Source organism: Danio rerio, chromosome 4 (genome assembly GCF_049306965.1).
Source record: "Danio rerio strain Tuebingen ecotype United States chromosome 4, GRCz12tu, whole genome shotgun sequence".
In the NCBI taxonomy this organism is placed as follows: domain Eukaryota; kingdom Metazoa; phylum Chordata; class Actinopteri; order Cypriniformes; family Danionidae; genus Danio; species Danio rerio.
In genome coordinates, this window is record NC_133179.1 from 6,412,457 (window position 1) to 6,438,892 (window position 26,436).

The 26,436-nt window shown below is 39.6% G+C and overlaps 5 long non-coding RNA genes across 5 annotated transcripts in view; 2 read left to right on the top strand and 3 right to left on the bottom strand.

Moving 5' to 3' along the window:
• Positions 1-7,530, top strand: part of LOC141381567 (uncharacterized) — a 31,583-nt gene extending 24,053 nt beyond the window's left edge. The window contains exons 2-4 of the long non-coding RNA XR_012401787.1: positions 4,084-4,295; positions 4,383-4,502; positions 6,078-7,530. This is a non-coding gene — a long non-coding RNA (uncharacterized lncRNA). The remainder of the gene's footprint in view (positions 1-4,083; positions 4,296-4,382; positions 4,503-6,077) is intronic.
• On the bottom strand, positions 796-9,097 carry LOC137487237 (uncharacterized). The gene is made up of 5 exons (XR_002458294.3): positions 8,813-9,097; positions 6,489-6,587; positions 4,294-6,319; positions 1,243-1,338; positions 796-1,073 (listed from the first exon to the last, which is right to left on the bottom strand). It is a non-coding gene; the product is annotated as an uncharacterized lncRNA (long non-coding RNA).
• On the top strand, positions 8,639-12,003 carry LOC141381576 (uncharacterized). The gene is made up of 3 exons (XR_012401804.1): positions 8,639-8,814; positions 8,904-9,023; positions 10,595-12,003. It is a non-coding gene; the product is annotated as an uncharacterized lncRNA (long non-coding RNA).
• On the bottom strand, positions 10,558-19,566 carry LOC137491509 (uncharacterized). The gene is made up of 5 exons (XR_011011434.2): positions 19,280-19,566; positions 15,517-15,615; positions 13,323-15,353; positions 11,003-11,101; positions 10,558-10,837 (listed from the first exon to the last, which is right to left on the bottom strand). It is a non-coding gene; the product is annotated as an uncharacterized lncRNA (long non-coding RNA).
• A 1,614-nt stretch (positions 19,567-21,180) lies between these two features.
• LOC141381577 (uncharacterized) lies at positions 21,181-25,646 on the bottom strand. The gene is made up of 3 exons (XR_012401805.1): positions 25,352-25,646; positions 21,627-21,725; positions 21,181-21,455 (listed from the first exon to the last, which is right to left on the bottom strand). It is a non-coding gene; the product is annotated as an uncharacterized lncRNA (long non-coding RNA).
• Between the last annotated feature and the right edge of the window lie 790 nt (positions 25,647-26,436).

Sequence of the window (26,436 nt, forward strand, 5' to 3'; positions counted from 1 at the left end):
TTGATTGAATTCCAGCAACCGAAAGTAAAGTAAGCAATAGTGGGATTTGAACCCATGTCCCCTATATGGCAGGCGGAGGTTCATCCACTGAACCACAGGACTTGACACCTGGCAATAGTTGTTTTGTGAGCCAAATTACAAAGAAGAATATGTCACTCCTTGGTCACGATGAAAACAGTGATAAAGCCCCATTCAGACAGATTGTTCACCATCTAGACTCAGTGGCTCAAGTCATAAACTATTGATCTTTAATCAAGGAGACCCGGGTTCAAACCTCACTATGGCTAACGTCCATCTGAACCTCCTTATACTGACCAGGAGCCCCTGATGATGGAACGAAACCCATGATGGGTGAATAAACACAAGTTCTCTGAGGAAGAGACTCATAAAGACAAGAGTTCAAATCTGACTTGTACCTCAGACTAGCAGAAATGAGATTCGATCCTTCACACTTCTAAATAGCAGTTGAATGATCATCCTTTGAGCAACAGGGTTTGACATTTGGCAGTCGGTTTTTCGTGGGCCAAATTACAAAGAAACATGCGTCAAACCTTGGTCGTAATGAGAATAGTGATAAAGCCCCAATCTGACCTCTCTTTCACTGTCCAGACTCAGTGGCTCACGTCATAAAGTGTTGATCTTTAATCTAGGAGACCCGGGTTCAATCCTCACTATGACTAATGTCTTACTGGGTTTATTATGTTCACCAAGACGATGGACGCTGATGTGAAACTAATGATGGTTGATGAGTGAAAAACACAAGTTCTCTGAGGAAGAGACTCATAAAGACAAGGGTTCAGATCTGACATATATCTTGTTTTATTGAATCAGCTCACACACAGGTCAGCAGTCCAACATCAGTTCCAGCAGGTGTTCAGTCAGGAGATCTGTGGCTCTGTGGTAAGAGCGCTGCCCCACGGCATCAGGGGTTGCTGGTATCAGTCCCAGCCAGAACTCTGCGATATGTGTGAATGGTGAGTGAGTGTGAGGCGCGCCTGAAGAAGGGGGGATACCAGTTCGGTCTCCCCCTGGAGCTTCCGGAGCCGTGTCCAGCAGGGGTTATACTTTACAGCCTGGCAAAAAATTTAAAATGAACTGTATAAAAATTCTGAACCTTCGTCCCTTCCCCACCCGTTTCGGTTACCATCATTTACTTTGTAGAGGAGTGACCCTCCACAAAGCAAATGATGGTAACCGACATGTGCAAGACAAACACACACAATCACACATGATCTACATCACCTGTGCAGCAGCAGATGATCATCAGTACAGTCAGTGTCTGTCCACACGTCTCTGCTTCTGTTCAACAGGCTTACAGTCCACAACACGTCACTGATCCTGTAGAGTTGACACAAATACACACATTATTACACACACTGAATATCTGATCTAACAATAGACAAATAGACAAATATTACATATGTATCAAATATTGCGCCCTCCTGTGGAGATTTCTCTGAACTACACTTTTGCAAATCTTGAATCTGCTGAATTTAAAATATTTGCCCTCTTGTGGGGATTTTTGTGGACTGCACTGCTGCCGCTCTAAAATAAGGAAAGTTTCTCCCTCCTGTGGAGATATTTCTGAATTACACCACTGCCAATTTGATGAATTCTAAATGTTCGCCCTCGTGTGGTGATTTTGGTGAATGACACCACTGCAAATCCAATAGTATGAATTTAAACATGTCGCCCTCCTGTGGAGATATTTCTGAATTACACCTTTGCAGTTCAGTTGATTTGAAAGATTGTGCTAATGTTTTTCCTGAACTTCAGCACAGCAAATGTAAAGCACTGAGATTTCACCTTCCTGTGGCGCAGCTGTAGTTCTGTGTATTTTCCTCCACTGATGCTGACAACCAGAAACACTTTAATGTGTAAAAGGAAGCAGAAAGTCTTGAGGTCTAAACTAAAAAAGTAATTATTATTAAATAGAGACTTATCATCAAATGCTAAATATCACACAGTTTTTATGGAGATCTTCAAATGACAGCGAAGCTTGAGTAAACTGAGGTCATCGTGAGCACAGTTCTGCTTCCTGTTGAAGCGAGTCGTTTTCTGTCTTCATCTGTTTCAGGAAGGATCAAAATCTGTTCTTGTTGACTTTATTATTATGATTATTTGAATCAGTTTTTAATCTTTGACATGATTTTGATCAGTGACTGAAGTTAAACATGACCTAATGTAGTGATGTGTTCAGCTGAAGCGTCTGTGTCTGTCAAATCTCTGTTTTCAGGATCTGGGTAATTCTTCAACTACGAGCACTTTTATGTCCTTTGATCAAATATCCAAACATGTATATAATTTTGTTCAAATTTCTCTTTTTTGTCAAACTAACAATCAAACCTACTTAAAAAAATGTAAAACCGAAACAAAATGACGGTAAATAAGAGTGTTTTGTATACATGAAAGGCTTGTATCAATTCAAAGTTAATCAGTGAAGCTATTTTTCATTTTTTTCATAATAAACTGTTGAAATGTCATTTCCATCACCACACACATTATTAAAAACATTTAAAAAGTTCTCATCACACATTAAAATGTAATCACAATGTATGAGTTAATGCTCTGTTTAATATCCAAATTCAGTTTATTTATTTTCTAATAAGCTCTTAACCAAATTATATTAAGTTTTAGAGTGTGACAGGTGTACAATTCAGCACACAACTAATTTATTTCACTGACAAATGTATAACTATTATTGATATTGTGGAAAGATTTGGTTAAACTAGAAACAAAAATGATCTTAGACAGTGTTTGACTGCCATCATTTATGTCATTTAGAAATATAAGCTGTATATTGAGATGTGCTGGAATTGACATTTGTTCAGTTCACGATGGAGAAAATGTTTCTCTTCTTATCTAAGTTTGTCCTCTTACAGATCTTAAAACTAGACAAAGTGTTTAAACTTATGAGGCTATGTTACGTTAATTTTGAACAAGTTTTTTTACTCAATTTCACAAGGCTAAAAGTGCTCGTAGTTAAAGAATGGCCCATCTACCAAGCCAGGTCAGAGGTCATGGAGAGCTCTCGAGGGGAACTGGATTCCTGGTGGATTAAAACAACTGATTCCTGAGTTTTTCTATTTTATGTGTAAATTCTCTGTAAAGTAATTTTCTTTGTATGCAGGAGAGATTTTCTGTCTTAGTGTAAGGCAGGGAGATCGGCCAGCAAACTCAATGCCAGTGTGAAGCCCTCCTGCTGCAGAACCACAAACTATCTCCAGTAAATTCTCTTAATTTTATTGAATCTGCGGCTCAGAGTCTTCTCTTGATCTGACACAGCAGTCGTTTTGGTCTCAACTGTTCATTTCCCTCCTAACAATGTCAAAGTAATTATTAAGGCATACACTCAATCATCTAATCATTCATGGGTCATTATTTGTGCTCACTTTATATTGAACTTCAGCACAAATGCTTGATTAACAATGTGGAAATATCAAACTAATACGAATGTAATATGAAACAATTTCCAGAAGCTGATGATGACAGACTTGATATAAAGTATTGATCAATTAAATGCAAAACATGAATATTGAACCTCCAAGCTTGTGACTTTCTCACCATGATGTTCTTCACTCCAGATGATCATTTAGCCTGTAGGTAATTAATGCGCCACTCATCAATAAAGACACACAGAACTTGTTTGACGAGCTCTTATATTGGGGATGCAGAATGTTTTCATTGCTTACAGATTTAATTGACGCAGACACAAATGATAATTTTACCAACAAAAAGACGAACACATTTCCTTTACTAAATGCCGTATAAAGATGACTGGCTGCTTTATTTTCAATCCTATATTGTAGTAAGCCGTTCATTAAGTTTTGCATTATAGGTATTTCTGTTGCTGTATGAAAACGCAATTAGTGGATGAAAAAAAAAATCTTGTAAACTCTGCATGAGGCAGATTTGGTCAGTCTTTCTCCAATAGTATCTGCATGCAGACTTGGATTTGCAAGCTGAGACTTCCTATATCAGACTTACAATGTCAGACGCTGTACTCAATGGAGCTAGTGACGTCATTGTGAGGGGTGGGGTTAGGGGTGCGCTTTAAACCGCAGATCCCATTCGCTCCACTAGGCGGCATCAGCGAGCTGCTCTTTTAGTCTGAACACCTTTGACAACAGCAACACAGATCAACACAGGTACACCGTTTTACTGGCGTCAAGTTGAGCTCCAGCAGATGACAGCTCAGTGCCAGACTCATAAAGTCAGTCAACAGCACATATTACAGCCTGACAGCGAAGAAAAGCCACACCAAGTGCAAAAATGGAGAGTAACGCGACTCACCTGTAAGTGACTTTGCTCTGTTGGTTTAGTTTGTAGTGATGTTGTTGTAGTGTTTGTGTTCAGTCATTGCTCTCTCTCCTCCTCTGCAGCAGTGAAGATACACACGTGTGTTTGTTGTGTTTCTGCAGCAGATCTTTGACCTGTTCTCAACAGCTGACGCTCCTCCACACACTCCTCCACATCCAGGCGGATTCACAGCTCCAGTAAAGGTATTTATGAGCTCATATTTCCAGTAGAGAGTCCAGAAAGTGTGTTTGTTGTGCTGCTGCTCTGTCGCGTGTTTGTTGGGGGAGGGACTTTCTGTAGAGAGCATGTGATTGGCCAGATTTGGTGTAGAGTCCTCAATACAGTATGAGCAGACTTTAGAGGTAAATGATGATATTTACAGTGTTTAATTGTGTTTAGTGACATTTAAAGCCCCACAAGCAGCTGTAAGATAATTTGAAACATGTTCATGTGTCTGATTGAAGAATAAGCAGGTTTTTCACATTTTGAATAGTGAAATATAATAATATATTCGCATATGATGCAGTTTACATTTATTTAAAATAACTTACATTTGATATGAATTATTTGTGTTTATTTGTTTTTTTTTTCTCAAATTGTGTAGAATGTGGTCATCCTCACATTGGAGAAAGAAATGTGGGTTTATATGTGGTGATGGTGTAGTGGTCAGAGCACACATCATGAAATCTGAAGCTGTCACAGCATACCTGGGTTCAAATCCAAGCTTGCTGCTTTTAACCTTTTAGATATTCAGAAAAGCAAAAAGTATTTTTATTTGTGAGTTCCCGCTCTAATTACATTACTGATTGCATTTGTGTTGTTGTGAACTACACATTGAGGTGAGTTTCGTACCGAGGCCTCTGCCGTTACCTTATCCACAGCAACCAAGTGTTCATCCACTAGCCCATCATGGCTTTCGTTCTGTCAGCTGCTGTTTGGGACACACTGATTGAATTCCAGTAACCGAAAGTAAAGTAAGCAATAGAGGGATTTGAACCCATGTCTCCTGCATGGCAGGCGAAGGCTCATCCACTGAACCACAGGACTTGACATCTAGTAATAGTTGTTTTGTGAGCCAAATCACAAAGAAGAATATGTCACACCTTGGTCACGATGAAAACAGTGATAAAGCCCCATTCAGACACCTATGACAGCATCTAGACTCAGTGGCTCAAGTCATAAACTATTGATCTTTAATCAAGGAGACCCGGGTTCAAACCTCACTATGGCTAACGTCCATCTGAACCTCCTTATACTGACCAGGACCCCCTGATGATGGAACGAAACCCATGATGGGTGAATAAACACAAGTTCTCTGAGGAAGAGACTCATAAAGACAAGAGTTCAAATCTGACTTGTACCTCAGACTAGCAGAAATGAGATTCGATCCTTCACACTTCTAAATAGCAGTCGAATGATCATCCTTTGAGCCACAGGGTTTCACATTTGGCAGCAGGTTTTTCGTGGGCCAAATTACAAAGAAACATGCGTCAAACCTTGGTCGTAATGAGAATAGTGATAAAGCCCCAATACGACATCTACTTCACTGTCCAGACTCAGTGGCTCAGGTCATATAGTGTTGATCTTTAATCTAGGAGACCTGGGTTCAATCCTCACTATGGCTAATGTCTTACTGGGTTCATTATGTTCACCAAGACGATGGACTCTGATGTGAAACTAATGATGGTCTATGAGTGAATAAACACAAGTTCTCTGAGGAAGACACTCATAAAGACAAGGGTTCAGATCTGACATATATTCTTGTTTTATTGAATCAGCTCACACACAGGTCAGCAGTCCAACATCAGTTCCAGCAAGAGTTCAGACATGGAGATCTGTGGCTCTGTGGTAAGAGCGCTGCCCCATGGCTTCAGGGGTTGCTGGTTCAAGGCCAGCCAGAACTCTGCGATATGTGTGAATGGTGAGTGAGTGTGAGGCGCGCCTGAAGAAGGGGGGATACCAGTTCGGTCTCCCCCTGGAGCTTCCGGAGCCGTGTCCAGCAGGGGTTATACTTTACAGCCTGCCAAAAAATTTAAAATGAACTGTATAAAAATTCTGAACCTGCGTCCCTTCCCCACCCGTTTCGGTTACCATCATTTACTTTGTAGAGGAGTGACCCTCCACAAAGCAAATGATGGTAACCGACATGTGCAAGACAAACACACACAATCATACATGATCTACATCACCTGTGCAGCAGCAGATGATTATCATCAGTACAGTCAGTGTCTGTCCACACGTCTCTGCTTCTGTTCAACAGGTTTACAGTCCACAACACGTCACTGATCCTGTAGAGTCGACACAAATACACACATTATTACACACACACACTGAATATCTGATCTAACAATAGACAAATATACTAATATTACATTTGTATCAAATATTGCGCCCTCCTGTGGAGATTGTTCTGAATTACACCTTTGCAAATCTTGAACCAATGAATTTAAAATATTCGCTATAACAGCGCCTTCTTGTGGGGATTTTTGTGGACTGCACTGCTGCCGTTCTAAAAGAATGAAAGTTTCTCCCTCCTGTGGAGATATTTCTGAATTACACCACTGCAAATCTCATTGACTGAATGTAAACATGTCGCCCTTCTGTGGAGTTTTTTCTGAATTACACCTTTGCAGATTTATTGATTTGAAAGATTGTGGTGATTTTTGTGGATTTCAGCACAGTAAATGTAGGTAAAGTCTAGATCGGATATGCGGCCGGCCGGAAGTGCAATATGCACATTAATAAAGCAGCATTTTTTTGACACTGTATAACAATAATTAATATTTTTACAGCACTGTGAGGTTTGGGTTTAGGGTTGGGGTGGGGGTAGACGTTAATAAAATACAACAAATGAGAAAGTTAATAAATAATAGAAATAATTCACGTTAACTTCCGGCCGCAAACGTATCCGCTCTAGCAACAACCGTAAATGTAAAGCACTGAGATTTCTCCTTCTTGTGGTGCAGCTGTAGTTGTGTGTATTTTTATCCACTGATGCTGACAACCGACATTTTATTGCCCTCGTGTGGAGATTTCCCAGAATTACACCATAACAAATCTTATGAGTTTAAAATATTATAATATATATTACTCTTGTGCTGATGTTTGTGAACTGCACTGCTGCTGTTATAAAATAATGAAGTTAAAAGTTTCACGCTTGTGAAGATATTTCTGAATTACACCTTTGCAAATTGAATGATTCTGAGGTGCTGCATATTCTGCATTGATTCAATAAGTTTAATTGTTCTCTGATATTTAGTAGGTTTGTGATTTGTTTAGGTAAACCTCCAGAAACAGTTTAATATGCTCATTCATTTCCTATAAAATATGACTAGGGTCAGAAGGTTCATATCAACCATATTTATGAATTTGAGTTAGCTGTGATCTGACTTGCGGCCTGCATTATTGTGTTATGGATAATTTTAGGCTACATTATAATTAAACTTAACAAAAGAGACCGACAGAGATTTATTCTGTTGTATTTTGAAGCTCTGATATAAAACAGGCAGAATTAACATCAACCTCTGCTTCAACTGTTGGTGTTTAATAAAGTCTATTGCAGTTCTTTCACTACAGAAAGTTTACAGTAATAGCAAAGTGATTGACGATTTTTAAATGTGCATTTTGTAGTATGTACACACTTATACTCAGCAGACTACAAAATACTCTTATAGAGATCAAAATGGCAGAGGACTGAGCAGTGCATTGAATGTGGATAATATGAATGTGTTTGTGAATCAGCTGTTCACAGTAGACTGTAAACAAACACAGTGAAACTCTGCTATTGGACATCTCCACTGATTTATTTATTCTTCAGGACTCAAATTCTTAAATTTGACTTAAAAATTTTGCAGCATCCATAGAAACATCTGAAATGTTTATTTGACAAGCACATACCAACTTCATCTGCAGTAAAGACAGTAAAACAAATCAATACAGCTTCAGCTGCTCTCTGTTTAAAGTCACATTTTCTCAGTTCAAGCGGACATTTAATGATCAGTTTGTTTATGTTTTACATTTTATTCAACAATATTTTTATGTTGAGCCTGAAATCAATAGTTTTTTTGAAAATTGTTTCATATTTTATTGATAATTATTTGATATTTCCACACTGTCAATCAAAAATAAGCCCTGAAACTCTAAATATAGTGAGAAAATTAACCACTTATGAATGATTAGATGTTTGAGTTCATGCTTTAAACATTAAAAATTAGTTAAACACACAGACATGTAGCAAAACTGTGCTCACGATGATCTGAGGTTAATTCCTGCCTCTCTGCCGATCCTGATTTAAATAGTATTTATTTATTCAGCGAGCTGCTCTTTTAGTCTGAACACCTTTGACAACAGCGACACAGATCAACACAGGTACACCGTTTCACTGGTGTCAAGTTGAGCTCCAGCAGATGACAGCTCAGTGCCAGACTCATAATGTCAGTCAACAGCAGATATTACAGCCAGACAGCAAAGACAAGCCACACCAAGTGAAGAAATGGAGAGTAACGCGACTCACCTGTAAGTGACTTTGTTCTGTTGGTTTAGTTTGTAGTGATGTTGTTGTAGTGTTTGTGTTCAGTCATTGCTCTCTCTCTCCTCCTCTGCAGCAGTGAAGATACACACGTGTGTTTGTTGTGTTTCTGCAGCAGATCTTTGACCTGCGCTCAACAGCTGACGCTCCTCCACACACTCCTCCACATCCAGGCGGATTCACAGCTCCAGTAAAGGTATTTATGAGCTCATATTTCCAGTAGAGAGTCCAGAAAGTGTGTTTGTTGTGCTGCTGCTCTGTCGCGTGTATGTTGGAGGAGGGACTTTCTGTAGAAAGCATTTGATTGGCCAGATTTGGTGTAGAGTCATCAGTACAGTATGAGGAGACTTTAGAGGTAAATGATGATATTTACAGTGTTTAATTGTGTTTAGTAACATTTAAAGCCCCACAAGCAGCTGTAAGATAATTTGAAACATGTTCATGTGTCTGATTGAAGAATAAGCAGGTTTTTCACATTTTGAATAGTGAAATATAATAATATATTCGCATATGATGCAGCTTACATTTATTTAAAATAACTTACATTTGATATGAATTATTTGTGTTTATTTGTTTTTTTTCTCAAAATGTGTAGAATGTGGTCATCCTCACATTGGAGAAAGAAATGTGAGTTTATATGTGGTGATGGTGTAGTGGTCAGAGCACACATCATGACATCTGAAGCTGTCACAGCATACCTGGGTTCAAATCCAAGCTTGCTGCTTTTAACCTTTTATATATTCAGAAAAGCAACAAAGTATTTTTATGTGTGAGTTCCCGCTCTAATTACATTGCTGATTGTGTTTGTGAACTACACATTGAAGTGAGTTTCGTGCCCAGGCCTCTGTCGTTACCTTATCCACAGCAACCAAGTGTTCTTCCACTAGCCCATCATGGCTTTCATTCTGTCAGCTGCTGTTTAGGCGACACTGTTTGATTGAATTCCAGTAACCGAAAGTAAAGTAAGCAATAAAGGGTTTTGAATCCATGTCCCCTACATGGCAGGCGAAGGCTCATCCACTGAACCACAGGACTTGACACCTGGCAATAGTTGTTTTGTGAGCCAAATCACAAAGAAGAATATGTCAAACCTTGGTCACGATGAAAACAGTGATAAAGCCCCATTCAGACAGATTGTTCACCATCTAGACTCAGTGGCTCAAGTCATAAACTATTGATCTTTAATCAAGGAGACCCGGGTTCAAACCTCACTATGGCTAACGTCCATCTGAACCTCCTTATACTGACCAGGACCCCCTGATGATGGACGTGAAACCCATGATGGGTCAATAAACACAAGTTCTCTGAGGAAGAGACTCATAAAGACAAGAGTTCAAATCCGACTTGTACCTCAGACTAGCAGAAATGAGATTCGATCCTTCACACTTCTAAATAGCAGGCGAAAGCTCATCCTTTGAGCCACAGGGTTTGACATTTGGCAGCAGGTTTTTCGTGGGCCAAATTACAAAGAAACATGCGTCAAACCTTGGTCGTAATGAGAATAGTGATAAAGCCCCAATACGACATCTTCTTCACTGTCCAGACTCGGTGGCTCAGGTCATAAAGTGTTGATCTTTAATCTAGGAGACCCGGGTTCAATCCTCACTATGACTAATGTCTTATTGGGTTCATTATGTTCACCAAGACGATGGACGCAGATGTGAAACTAATGATGGTTGATGAGTGAATAAACACAAGTTCTCTGAGGAAGAGACTCATGAAGACAAGGGTTCAGATCTGACATATATTCTTGTTTTATTGAATCAGCTCACACACAGGTCAGCAGTCCAACATCAGTTCCAGCAAGAGTTCAGACATGGAGATCTGTGGCTCTGTGGTAAGAGCGCTGCCCCACGGCTTCAGGGGTTGCTGGTATCGGTCCCAGCCAGAACTCTGCGATATGTGTGAATGGTGAGTGAGTGTGAGGCGCGCCTGAAGAAGGGGGGATACCAGTTCGGTCTCCCCCTGGAGCTTCCAGAGCCGTGTCCAGCAGGGGTTATACTTTACAGCCTGGCAAAAAATTTAAAATGAACTGTATAAAAATTCTGGACCTGTGTCCCTTCCCCACCCGTTTCGGTTACCATCATTTACTTTGTAGAGGAGTGACCCTCCACAAAGCAAATGATGGTAACCGACATGTGGAACAGACACAATCACACACATGATCTACATCACCTGTGCAGCAGCAGATGATCGTCATCAGTACAGTCAGTGTCTGTCCACACGTCTCTGCTTCTGTTCAACAGGTTTACAGTCCACAACACGTCACTGATCCTGTAGAGTCGACACAAATACACACATTATTACACACACACTGAATATCTGATCTAACAATAGACAAATATACTAATATTACATTTGTATCAAATATTGCGCCCTCCTGTGGAGATTGTTATGAATTACACCTTTGCAAATCTTGAACCAATGAATTTAAAATATTCGCTATAACAGCGCCTTCTTGTGGGGATTTTTGTGGACTGCACTGCTGCCGTTCTAAAAGAATGAAAGTTTCTCCCTCCTGTGGAGATATTTCTGAATTACACCACTGCAAATCTCATTGACTGAATGTAAACATGTCGCCCTCCTGTGGAGTTTTTTCTGAATTACACCTTTGCAGATTTATTGATTTGAAAGATTGTGGTGATTTTTGTGGATTTCAGCACAGTAAATGTAGGTAAAGTCTAGATCGGATATGCGGCCGGCCGGAAGTGCAATATGCACATTAATAAAGCAGCATTTTTTTGACACTGTATAACAATAATTAATATTTTTACAGCACTGTGAGGTTTGGGTTTAGGGTTGGGGTGGGGGTAGACGTTAATAAAATACAACAAATGAGAAAGTTAATAAATAATAGAAATAATTCAAGTTAACTTCTGGCCGCAAACGTATCCGCTCTAGCAACAACCGTAAATGTAAAGCACTGAGATTTCTCCTTCTTGTGGTGCAGCTGTAGTTGTGTGTATTTTTATCCACTGATGCTGACAACCGACATTTTATTGCCCTCGTGTGGAGATTTCCCAGAATTACACCATAACAAATCTTATGAGTTTAAAATATTATAATATATATTACTCTTGTGCTGATGTTTGTGAACTGCACTGCTGCTGTTATAAAATAATGAAGTTAAACATTTCACGCTTGTGAAGATATTTCTGAATTACACCTTTGCAAATTGAATGATTCTGAGGTGCTGCATATTCTGCATTGATTCAATAAGTTTAATTGTTCTCTGATATTTAGTAGGTTTGTGATTTATTTAGGTAAACCTCCAGAAACAGTTTAATATGCTCATTCATTTCCTATAAAATATGACTAGGGTCAGAAGGTTCATATCAACCATATTTATGAATTTGAGTTAGCTGTGATCTGACTTGCGGCCTGCATTATTGTGTTATGGATAAATTTAGGCTACATTATAATTAAACTTAACAAAAGAGACCGACAGAGATTTATTCTGTTGTATTTTGAAGCTCTGATATAAAACAGGCAGAATTAACATCAACCTCTGCTTCAACTGTTGGTGTTTAATAAAGTCTATTGCAGTTCTTTCACTTCAGAAAGTTTACAGTAATAGCCGAGTGATTGACGATTTTTAAATGTGCATTTTGTAGTATGTACACACTTATACTCAGCAGACTACAAAATACTCTTATAGAGATCAAAATGGCAGAGGACTGAGCAGTGCATTGAATGTGGATAATATGAATGTGTTTGTGAATCAGCTGTCCACAGTAGACTGTAAACAAACACAGTGAAACTCTGCTATTGGACATCTCCACTGATTTATTTATTCTTCAGGACTCAAATTCTTAAATTTGACTTAAACATTTTGCAGCACCCATAGAAACATCTGAAATGTTTATTTGACAAGCACATACCAACTTCATCTGCAGTAAAGACAGTAAAACAAATCAATACAGCTTCAGCTGCTCTCTGTTTAAAGTCACATTTTCTCAGTTCAAGCGGACATTTAATGATCAGTTTGTTTGTTTTACATTTTATTCAACAATATTTTTATGTTGAGCCTGAAATCAATAGTTTTTTTGAAAATTGTTTCATATTTTATTGATAATTATTTGATATTTCCACACTGTCAATCAAAAATATGCCCTGAAACTCTAAATATAGTGAGAAAATTAACCATTTACGAATGATTAGATGTTTGAGTTCATGCTTTAAACATTAAAAATTAGTTAAACACACAGACATGTAGCAAAACTGTGCTCACGATGATCTGAGGTTAATTCCTGCCTCTCTACCGATCCTGATTTAAATAGTATTTATTTATTCAGCGAGCTGCTCTTTTAGCCTGAACACCTTTGACAACAGCGACACAGATCAACACAGGTACACCATTTCACTGGTGTAAAGTTGAGCTCCAGCAGATGACAGCTCAGTGCCAGACTCATAATGTCAGTCAACAGCAGATTTTACAGCCAGACAGCAAAGACAAGCCACACCAAGTGAAGAAATGGAGAGTAACGCGACTCACCTGTAAGTGACTTTGTTCTGTTGGTTTAGTTTGTAGTGATGTTGTTGTAGTGTTTGTGTTCAGTCATTGCTCTCTCTCTCCTCCTCTGCAGCAGTGAAGATACACACGTGTGTTTGTTGTGTTTCTGCTGCAGATCTTTGACCTGTTTTCAACAGCTGACGCTCCTCCACACACTCCTCCACATCCAGGCGGATTCACAGCTCCAGTAAAGGTATTTATGAGCTCATATTTCCAGTAGAGAGTCCAGAAAGTGTGTTTGTTGTGCTGCTGCTCTGTCGCGTGTTTGTTGGGGGAGGGACTTTCTGTAGAAAGCATGTGATTGGCCAGATTTGGTGTAGAGTCCTCAATACAGTATGAGGAGACTTTAGAGGTAAATGATGATATTTACAGTGTTTAATTGTGTTTAGTGACATTTAAAGCCCCACAAGCAGCTGTAAGATAATTTGAAACATGTTCATGTGTCTGATTGAAGAATAAGCAGGTTTTTCACATTTTGAATAGTGAAATATAATAATATATTCGCATATGATGCAGTTTACATTTATTTAAAATAACTTACATTTGATATGAATTATTTGTGTTCATTTGTTTTTTTTTCTCAAAATGTGTAGAATGTGGTTATCCTCACATTGGAGAAAGAAATGTGGGTTTATATGTGGTGATGGTGAAGTGGTCAGAGCACACATCATGACATCTGAAGCTGTCACAGCATACCTGGGTTCAAATCCAAGCCCTCCTGCTGCTTTTAACCTTTTATATATTCAGAAAAGCAACAAAGTATTTTTATGTGTGAGTTCCCGCTCTAATTACATTGCTGATTGAATTTGTGTTGTTGTGAACTACACATTGAGGTGAGTTTCGTGCCTAGGCCTCTGCCGTTACCTTATCCACAGCAACCAAGTGTTCATCCACTAGCCCATCATGGCTTTCATTCTGTTAGCTGCTGTTTGGGACACACTGATTGAATTCCAGTAACCGAAAGTAAAGTAAGCAATAGTGGGATTTGAACCCATGTCTCCTGCATGGCAGGCGTAGGCTCATCCACTGAACCACAGGACTTGACATCCAGCGATAGTTGTTTTGTGAGCCAAATTACAAAGAAATATTTGTCACACCTTGGTCATGATGAAAACAGTGATAAAGCCCCTATCAGACACATTGTTCACCATCTAGACTCAGTGGCTCAAGTCATAAACTATTGATCTTTAATCAAGGAGACCCGGGTTCAAACCTCACTATGGCTAACGTCCATCTGAACCTCATTATACTGACCAGGAGCCCCTGATGATGGAACGAAACCCATGATGGGTGAATAAACACAAGTTCTCTGAGGAAGAGACTCATAAAGACAATAGTTCACATCCGACTTGCACCTCAGACTAGCAGAAATGAGAATCGATCCTTCACACTTCTAAATAGCAGGCGAAAGCTCATCCTTTGAGCCACAGGGTTTGACATTTGGCAGCAGGTTTTTCGTGGGCCAAATTACAAAGAAACATGCGTCAAACCTTGGTCGTTATGAGAATAGTGAAAAAGCCCCAATACGACATCTTCTTCACTGTCCAGACTCAGTGGCTCAGGTCATAAAGTGTTGATCTTTAATCTAGGAGACCCGGGTTCAATCCTCACTATGACTAATGTCTTACTGGGTTCATTATGTTCACCAAGACGATGGACACAGATGTGAAACTAATGATGGTTGATGGGTGAATAAACACAAGTTCTCTGAGGAAGACACTCATAAAGACAAGAGTTCAGATCTGACATTTATCTTGTTTTATTGAATCAGCTCACACACAGGTCAGCAGTCCAACATCAGTTCCAGCAGGTGTTCAGTCAGGAGATCTGTGGCTCTGTGGTAAGAGCGCTACCCCACGGCTTCAGGGGTTGCTGGTATCGGTCCCAGCCAGAACTCTGCGATATGTGTGAATGGTGAGTGAGTGTGAGGCGCGCCTGAAGAAGGGGGGATACCAGTTCGGTCTCCCCCTGGAGCTTCCGGAGCCGTGTCCAGCAGGGGTTATACTTTACAGCCTGGCAAAAAATTTAAAATGAACTGTATAAAAATTCTGGACCTTCGTCCCTTCCCCACCCGTTTCGGTTACCATCATTTACTTTGTAGAGGAGTGACCCTCCACAAAGCAAATGATGGTAACCGACATGTGGAACACACACAATCACACATGATCTACATCACCTGTGCAGCAGCAGATAATCGTCATCAGTACAGTCAGTGTCTGTCCACACGTCTCTGCTTCTGTTCAACAGGTTTACAGTCCACAACACTTCACTGATCCTGTAGAGTCGACACACAAATAAACACATTATTACACACACTGAATATCTGATCTAACAATAGACAAATATTAGATCAGTATCAAATATTGCGCCCTCCTGTGGAGATTTCTCTGAACTACACTTTTGCAAATCTTGAATTTACTGAATTTGAAATATTCGCCCTCTTGTGGGGATTTTTGTGGACTGCACTGCTGCCGTTCTAAAATAATGAAAGTTTCTCCCTCCTGTGGAGATATTTCTGAATTACACCACTGCCAATTTGATGGATTTAAAACATTCGCCCTCGTGTGGTGATTTTGGTGTAAGGCACCACTATAAATCCAATTGAATGAGTTTCAACATGTCGCCCTCCTGTGGAGATTTTCCTGAATTACACCTTTGCAGATGTGTTGATTTGAAAGTTTGTGTTGATGTTTTTTCTGATCTTCAGCTCAGCAAATGTAAAGCACTGAGATTTCATCTTTCTGTGGCGCAGCTGTAGTCGTGTTCATTTTCATCCACTGATGCTGACAACTACAAACATTTTAATGTGTAAAAGGAAGCAGGAAGTCTTGAGGTTTAAACAAAAAAGGAAATTATTATTAAATAAAGAAATATCATCAAATGCTAAACATTAGACAATTTTTAACGGGGTCTTCAGATGACTGTGAGACAGTAAACTGAGGTCATCGTGAGCACAGATCTGCTGCATGTTGAAGCGAGTCGTTTTCTGTCTTCATCTGTTTCAGGAAAGATCAAAATCTGTTCTTGTTGACTTTATTATTACGATTATTTGAATCAGTTTTTAATCTTTGACATGATTTTGATCAGTGACTGAAGTTAAACATGACCTAATGTAGTGATGTGTTCAGTTAAAGCGTCCGTCTCTGTCAAATCTGTTTTCAGGATCTACTAAGCCAGGTCAGAGGTCATGGAGAGCTCTCGAGTGGATCTGGATTCCTGCTGGATTGGAAACAACTGTTTCCTGAGTTATTTGTCATGTTATGTGTTAATTCTGTTTAAAGTCATTTCCTTTGTGTGCAGGAGAGACTTTCTGTGTAGCAGCAGCTGCCAGTCTGCATGTAGATTACACCAGTATTAACCAGTTTCCAATAAGACGGCTGAGAGTACAAGAAACAGCCTTGAGGATGAAACAGGTGGTTCTTTGTAGAGCTGCACGATATTGGAAATATGTCACGTTGTGATATTTAGTTTTCTGTGATTTATATTGTGATACGAGTACAAATTCACCAGGGGTCCGTTCTTCGTACGTGGATTACTCAGTTAGCTGGATTTGGATATTGACGATTTGACACGATCCAGGATCGTTTCGTTCCTCAAAGCTGATCTGAGAGTTGTTGTCATAGCAACAGTTCTGCTAGGTCAAACCTGATCAGGAGCAGGTTCAATTCATATAAACAGGATTAGATCGGCTCAGTTCAAGCAAAGATACTACAGAAAGTGTTCCGAATTCTGATATTTTCTTACAGTAGTAGTTATATACACTTGGGAAAATGGTAGATATTTTTTAACTATATATATAAAGTTATAGTCATTAATAAAATAAATAAAGTTATACATATTAATAAAACGTATGCAATCTGCACCCTCGAAATAAAAGTACAAAGACTGCCACCTTGTGGTGCAAAGAGAAAACTTATTGATATGAACTTTTTAGATCGCTTTAGTACAAATTGTGTATAATAGAAATGCACAATATGTGACGTTTTTTAAAGCAATAATACATTTCAGCAGTCATAAACATGTTTTGATAGTTAATATGCCAGTGATTTGATGCTTCACAAAAGTTGCAGACGCCTTTACCAATATGAAAATGCTTTTGTAAACAACCAGTTATTCTTTACACCGATTAAGAAACGGCTACTATAATAAAGAAAATCTTTTCTAAATGTAGAGCTAAATACACTGATTTGCATTGAAATACATGATGAATACTCTTGACGCATGAAAGTGTAAAGCCTGCAGCTCATAACAAATGTGGAAGGTTATTGCGTGTCATATTTAACAAGCCGTTTACTGCTAATTTGATGTAATTTTGCTCACATGGATAATTGAATATTAATCAGATGATGTCATTACGCTGCTGTGCCGTCAGCCAATCGTTGCATTGCTGATCATGATTTCGAGGATTGATAGATCTGTACTTCACAACACACGCAGCGATCTCAGATCAGTTCATCCAGACATTCTAATCTGATTCGCGAACTTGTTTGAAGAACCAAATTAGCGAGAGATCAGTTATCAAGATTTAAAGATCCAGGATCTGCCAAATCATCTTAGATCATTTAAGCGAGGTACGAAGAACGAACCCCAGATGACCTGAACGGCTCTATGTGTACAGCATTGATAATTTTAGATGGATGGGGATGATTCTGTTGGGGAGAGCATCTGCATAAATTTAATTAACAATCTACAGGCATAGATAAATGCAGCGGAGAAGAAGATAGAGATGGAATAATCTGTGTTTTACTGTTTTCTTAAGAGTCTCAAGGGGCTCGCACACTGGATGCGGCATTTCTATCAGAGTATGCACACGGGCGGCAAGTCTGCGGCTGCTCATGGCGCCCAGCTACTATTTAGGAGGACATAGTTCATATATCTGCCACGTCACAGAGAGACATCTGAGTCGTTTCTTATTAAATAACATTCCACTGTGTGCGTCTGGTGTGCGATACCTCCAACTGTCATGTGCACGCCGCGTTGCAGCACTGAGGGGCCGATCAAGTGTGAGACACCCTTCACAGTACTCGGGTACAGTGACTGAATAATCAAATGTAAAATAACACTGCACAGTCTAGATAACCTAATCCAATGCATTGCTTTTAAAGTTACTAATGAAAGAATTTCTTAGGCCTGAAAATCCTCACACAGCCACAGAGCTCAAAAACAGCTCAAATTCTTGATTAACAATGTGAAAATATCAAACAAATATGAATGTAACATAAATCAATTCCCAAAAGCCGATGATGACAGACTTGACATCAAATATTAATAAATTAAATGCAAAACATGAATATTGTACTGTAAAGCTTGTGACTTTCTCCCCTTTTCTTCACTCCAGATTATCATTTAGCCTGTGTGTAATGAATGCGCCTCTCATCAATAAACACACTTTTAATGAAATATGATCATAAACGCCTCATAAAGATGACTGGCTGCTTTTTAAAGATCATATATTGTAGTAAGCCGTTAAAGTTTTGAATTATACGTATTTCTGTAGCTGTATGAAAACGCAACGAGTGAATGAAAAACATCTTGTGAACTCTGCAGCAGGCAGATTTGATCTGTCTTTCTCCAATAGTATCTGGATGCTGACTCTGATTTGTAAACTGAAGCTGCATATCTCAGATTTACAATGTCAGACACAATGCACTCAATGGAGCTAGTGACGTCACAGTAACAGGTGGGGTTAGGTGTGCGCATTAAAGCGCAGTTTCCATCCGCTCCACTAGGCGGCATTAGCGAGCTGCTCTTTAAGCCTGAACACCTTTGACAACAGCGACACAGATCAACACAGGTACACCGTTTTACTGGCGTCAAGTTGAGCTCCAGCAGATGACAGCTCAGTGCCAGACTCATAATGTCAGTCAACAGCACATATTACAGCCCGACAGCAAAGACAAGCCACACCAAGTCCAGAAATGGAGAGTAACGCGACTTACCTGTAAGAGACTTTGTTCTGTTGGTTTAGTTTGTAGTGATGTTGTTGTAGTGTTTGTGTTCAGGCATTGCTCTCTCTCTCTCCTCCTCTGCAGCAGTGAAGATACACACGTGTGTTTGTTGTGTTTCTGCTGCAGATCTTTGACCTGTTCTCAACAGCTGACGCTCCTCCACACACTCCTCCACATCCAGGCGGATTCACAGCTCCAGTAAAGGTATTTATGAGCTCATATTTCCAGTAGAGAGTCCAGAAAGTGTGTTTGTTGTGCTGCTGCTCTGTCGCGTGTTTGTTGGGGGAGGGACTTTCTGTAGAAAGCATGTGATTGGCCAGATTTGGTGTAGAGTCCTCAATACAGTATGAGGAGACTTTAGAAGTAAATGATGATATTTACAGTGTTTAATTGTGTTTAGTGACATTTAAAGCCCCACAAGCAGCTGTAAGATCATTTAACATATGGTTGATGTGTTTGATTGAGGAATAAGCAGGTTTTTCACATTTTGAACACTGAAATGTAATAATATATTAGCATATGATGCAGTTTACATTAATTTTGAATAATTTATATTTAATATTAATTATTTGTGCTTATTTAGTTTTTTTTTTTCAAAGTGTGTAAATGTGGTCATCCTCACATTGGAGAAAGAAGTGTTTGTTTGTGTGTGTGCTGATGGTGTAGTGGTCAGAGCACACAGCCTGAGAAGTGAAGTTCTCACAGCACACCTGGGTTCAAATCCAAGCCCTGTTACTGCTCTTTACTGCTGATTCAGTTACAAAAAACAAAAGCATTTATACTCAGTTGTGCTCCCGCACCAATTACTTTGCTTTCAGCTGTTCCTTTGCTGTGATCCACACATGCGAAGTGGGTTTCATACCCAAGTCTCTGCTGTAATCATGTCCTCACTGAAAGTGTGTGTTTATCCACTAGCCCACCATGGCTTTCCTGCTTCCTAGGCCAATTTGTCTGACTGAATCCCATCAAATGACAGTAAAGTAAGCAATAGTGGGATTTGATCCCAGGTCTCCTGCATGAAAACACATTGCTTTATGACTTGAGCCACTGAGATTGTTGAATGTTGATGTCTTCAAATTGGTCTTATTGAGAGTTTTGAGAGAGACTTGATATAGTTGTAACAAGTGTGGGATTCGATCCTTCCCTTTCCTGAAGGCAGCCAGACACTCTTCCACTGAACCACAGGGCTTGACTTTTGGCAATAGTTTATTTGTGAGCCAAATTAGAAAGAAATTTATCTCAGATCTTGGTTGAAATTAAGAAATAGATAAAGCCTCATTCAGACATCTGCTGACATCCAGACTCAGTGGCTCAGGTCATAATGTGTTGACCTTTAATCAAAGAGACCCGGGTTCAATCCTTACTATGGCTGATGTCCATCTTGACCTCATTATATTGACCAGGAGCTCCTGATGATGGACGTGAAACCCATGATGGGTGAATAAACACAAGTTCTCTGAGGAAGAGACTCATAAAGACAAGAGTTCAGATCTGACTTGTATCTTGATCTAGCAGAAATGAGATTCGATCCTTCACACTTCTAAATAGCAGTCGAACGCTCATCCTTTGAGCCACAGAGCTTGACATTTGGTAGTAATGATTTAGTGAGCCAAAATACAAAGAAATATCTGCCAAACCTTGGTCAGGATGAAATTGGTAATAAAGCCCCATTCAGATATTTACTACAGCATCTAGACTCTGTGGCTCAGGTCATAATGTGATGAGCTTTAATCAAGGAGACCCGGGTTCAAACCTCACTATGGCTGATGTCCAACTAAAGCTTATTATGTTCACCAGGAGCTCCTGATGATGGATTCTGATGTGAAACCCAGGATGGGTGAGTGAATAAACACAAGTTCTCTGAGGAAGAGACTCATAAAGACAAGGGTTCAGATCTGACATATATTCTTGTTTTATTGAATCAGCTCACACACAGGTCTGCAGTCCAACATCAGTTCCAGGAGGTGTTCAGACAGGAGATCTGTGGCTCTGTGGTAAGAGCGCTGCCCCACGGCTTCAGGGGTTGCTGGTATCGGTCCCAGCCAGAACTCTGCGATATGTGTGAATGGTGAGTGAGTGTGAGGCGCGCCTGAAGAAGGGGGGATACCAGTTCGGTCTCCCCCTGGAGCTTCCGGAGCCATGTCCAGCAGGGGTTATACTTTACAGCCTGCCAAAAAATTTAAAATGAACTGTATAAAAATTCTGGACCTTCGTCCCTTCCCCACCCGTTTCGGTTACCATCATTTACTTTCTAGAGGAGTGACCCTCCACAAAGCAAATGATGGTAACCGACATGTGCAAGACAAACACACACACAATCACACATGATCTACATCACCTGTGCAGCAGCAGATGATCGTCATCAGTACAGTCAGTGTCTGTCCACACGTCTCTGCTTCTGTTCAACAGGCTTACAGTCCACAACACGTCACTGATCCTGTAGAGTCGACACAAATACACACATTATTACACACACTGAATATCTGATCTAAAAATAGACAAATATTAGATCAGTATCAAATATTGCGCCCTCCTGTGGAGATTTTTCTGAACTACACTTTTGCAAATCTTGAATTTACTGAATTTGAAATATTCGCCCTCTTGTGGGGATTTTTGTGGACTGCACTGCTGCCGCTCTAAAATAAGGAAAGTTTCTCCCTCCTGTGGAGATATTTCTGAATTACACCACTGCCAATTTGATGAATTTAAAACGTTCGCCCTCGTGTGGTGATTTTGGTGTAAGACACCACTATAAATCCAATTGAATGAGTTTAAACATGTCGCCCTCCTGTGGAGATTTTCCTGAATTACACCTTTGCAGATGTGTTGATTTGAAAGTTTGTGTTGATGTTTTTCCTGAACTTCAGCTCAGTAAATGTAAAGCACTGAGATTTCATCTTTCTGTGGCGCAGCTGTAGTCGTGTTCATTTTCATCCACTGATGCTGACAACCACAAACATTTTAATGTGTAAAAGGAAGCAGGAAGTCTTGAGGTATAAACTAAAAAAAGGAAATTATTATTAAATAAAGAAATATCATCAAATGCTAAACATTAGACAGTTTTTATGGGGATCTTCAGATGACAGTGAGACAGTAAACTGAGGTCATCGTGAGCACAGATCTGCTGCATGTTGAAGCGAGTCGTTTTCTGTCTTCATCTGTTCCAGGAAAGATCAAAATCTGTTCTTGTTGACTTTATTATTATGATTATTTGAATCAGTTTTTAATCTTTGACATGATTTTGATCAGTGAATGAAGTTAAACATGACCTAATGTAGTGATGTGTTCAGTTAAAGCGTCCGTCTCTGTCAAATCTGTTTTCAGGATCTACTAAACCAGGTCAGAGGTCATGGAGAGCTCTCGAGTGGATCTGGATTCCTGCTGGATTGGAAACAACTGTTTCCTGAGTTATTTGTCATGTTATGTGTTAATTCTGTTTAAAGTCATTTCCTTTGTGTGCAGGAGAGACTTTCTGTGTAGCAGCAGCTGCCAGTCTGCATGTAGATTACACCAGTATTAACCAGTTTCCGATAAGACGGCTGAGAGTACAAGAAACAGCCTTGAGGATGAAACAGGTGGTTCTTTGTAGAGCTGCACGATATTGGAAATATGTCACATTGTGATATTTAGTTTTCTGTTATTTATATTGTGATACGAGTACAAATTCACCAGGGGTCCGTTCTTCGTACGTGGATTACTCAGTTAGCTGGATTTGGATATTGACGATTTGACACGATCCAGGATCGTTTCGTTCCTCAAAGCTGATCCGAGAGTTGTTGTCATAGCAACAGTTCTGCTAGGTTAAACCTGATTGGGAGCAGGTTCAATTCATATAAACAGGATTAGATCGGCTCAGTTCAAGCAAAGATACTACAGAAAGTGTTCCGAATTCTGATATTTTCTTACAGTAGTAGTTATATACACTTGGGAAAATGGTAGATATTTTTTAACTATATATATAAAGTTATAGTCATTAATAAAATAAATAAAGTTATACATATTAATAAAACGTATGCAATCTGCACCCTCGAAATAAAAGTACAAAGACGGCCACCTTGTGGTGCAAAGAGAAAACTTATTGATATGAACTTTTTAGATCACTTTAGTACAAATTGTGTATAATAGAAATGCACAATATGTGACGTTTTTAAAGCAATAATACATTTCAGCAGTCATAAACATGTTTTGATAGTTAATATGCCAGTGATTTGATGCTTCACAAAAGTTGCAGACGCCTTTACCAATATGAAAATGCTTTTGTAAACAACCAGTTATTCTTTACACCGATTAAGAAACGGCTACTATAATAAAGAAAATCTTTTCTAAATGTAGAGCTAAATACACTGATTTGCATTGAAATACATGATGAATACTCTTGACGCATGAAAGTGTAAAGCCTGCAGCTCATAACAAATGTGGAAGGTTATTGCGTGTCATATTTAACAAGCCGTTTACTGCTAATTTGATGTAATTTTGCTCACATGGATAATTGAATATTAATCAGATGATGTCATTACGCTGCTGTGCCGTCAGCCAATCGTTGCATTGCTGATCATGATTTCGAGGATTGATAGATCTGTACTTCACAACACACGCAGCGATCTCAGATCAGTTCATACAGACATTCTAATCTGATTCATGAACTTGTTTGAAGAACCAAATTAGCGAGAGATCAGTTATCAAGATTAAAAGATCCAGGATCTGCCAAATAATCTTAGATCATTTAAGCGAGGTACGAAGAACGAACCCCAGATGACCTGAACGGCTCTATGTGTACAGCATTAATCATTTTAGATGGATTGGGATGATTCTGTTGGGGAGAGCATCTGCATAATTTAATAAACAATCTACAAGCATAGATAAATGCAGTGGAGAAGAAGATAGAGATGGAATAATCTGTGTTTTACTGTTTTCTTAAGAGTCTCAAGGGGCTCGCACACTGGATGCGCCTTTTCTATCAGAGTATGCACACGGGCGGCAAGTCTGCGGCTGCTCATGGCGCCCAGCTACAATTTAGGACATAGTTCATATATCTGCCACGTCACAGAGAGACATCTGAGTCGTTTCTTATTAAATAACATCCCACTGTGCGCGTCTGGTGTGCGATACCTCCAACTGTCATGTGCACGCCGCGTTGCAGCACTGAGGGGCCCATCAAGTGTGAGACGCCCTTCACAGTACTCGGGTACAGAGACTGAATAATCAAATGTAAAATAACACTGCACAGTCTAGATAACCTAATCCAATGCATTGCTTGTGAAGTTACGAATGGAAGAATTTCTTAGGCCTGAAAATCCTCACACAGCCACAGAGCTCAAAAACAGCTCAAATTCTTGATTAACAATGTGAAAATATCAAACAAATATGAATGTAACATAAATCAATTCCCAAAAGCCGATGATTACAGACTTGACATCAAATATTAATAAATGAAATGCAAAACATGAATATTGTACTGTAAAGCTTGTGACTTTCTCCCCATGATGTTCTTCACTCCAGATTATCATTTAGCCTGTATGTAATGAATGCGCCTCTCATCAATAAACACACTTTTATTAAAATATGATCATAAACGCCTCATAAAGATGACTGGCTGCTTTTTAAAGATCATATATTGTAGTAAGCCGTTAAAGTTTTGAATTATACGTATTTTTTTGCTGTATGAAACTGCAGCAGGCAGATTTGATCTGTCTTTCTCCAATAGTATCTGGATGCTGACTCGGATTTGTAAGCTGAAGCTGCATATCTCAGATTTACAATGTCAGACACAATGCACTCAATGGAGCTAGTGACGTCACAGTAACAGGTGGGGTTAGGTGTGCGCATTAAAGCGCAGTTTCCATCCGCTCCACTAGGCAGCATCAGCGAGCTGCTCTTTTAGCCTGAACACCTTTGACAACAGCGACAGATCAACACAGGTACACCGTTTTACTGGCGTCAAGTTGAGCTCCAGCAGATGACAGCTCAGTGCCAGACTCATAATGTCAGTCAACAGCACATATTACAGCCAAACAGCGAAGACAAGCCACAGCAAGTGCAGAAATGGAGAGTAACGCGACTCACCTGTAAGAGACTTTGTTCTGTTGGTTTAGTTTGTAGTGATGTTGTTGTAGTGTTTGTGTTCAGGCATTGCTCTCTCTCTCTCCTCCTCTGCAGCAGTGAAGATACACACGTGTGTTTGTTGTGTTTCTGCTGCAGATTTTTGACCTTTTCTCAACAGCTGACGCTCCTCCACACACTCCTCCACATCCAGGCGGATTCACAGCTCCAGTAAAGGTATTTATGAGCTCATATTTCCAGTAGAGAGTCCAGAAAGTGTGTTTGTTGTGCTGCTGCTCTGTCGCGTGTATGTTGGGGGAGGGACTTTCTGTAGAAAGCATGTGATTGGCCAGATTTGGTGTAGAGTCCTCAATACAGTATGAGGAGACTTTAGAGGTAAATGATGATATTTACAGTGTTTAATTGTGTTTAGTGACATTTAAAGCCCCACAAGCAGCTGTAAGATCATTTAACATATGGTTGATGTGTTTGACTGAAGAATAAGCAGGTTTTTCACATTTTGAACACTGAAATGTAATAATATATTAGCATATGATGCAGTTTACATTTATTTTGAATAATTTACATTTAATATTAATTATTTGTGCTTATTTAGTTTTTTTTTTCAAAGTGTGTAAATGTGGTCATCCTCAGATTGGAGAAAGAAGTGTTTGTTTGTGTGTGTGCTGATGGTGTAGTGGTCAGAGCACACAGCCTGAGAAGTGAAGTTCTCACAGCACACCTGGGTTCAAATCCAAGCCCTGTTACTGCTCTTTACTGCTGATTCAGTTACAAAAAACAAAAGCGTTTATACTCAGTTGTGCTCCCGCACCGATTACTTTGCTTTCAGCTGTTCCTTTGCTGTGATCCACACATGCGAAGTGGGTTTCGTTCCCAAGTCTCTGCTGTAATCTTGTCCTCACTGAAAGTGTGTGTTTATCCACTGGCCCATCATGGCTTTCCTGCTTCCTGGGCCAATTTGTCTGACTGAATCCCATCAAATGACAGTAAAGTAAGCAATAGTGGGATTTGAACCCAGGTCTCCTGCATGAAAATACATTGCTTTATGACTTGAGCCACTGAGATTGTTGAATGTTGATGTCTTCAAA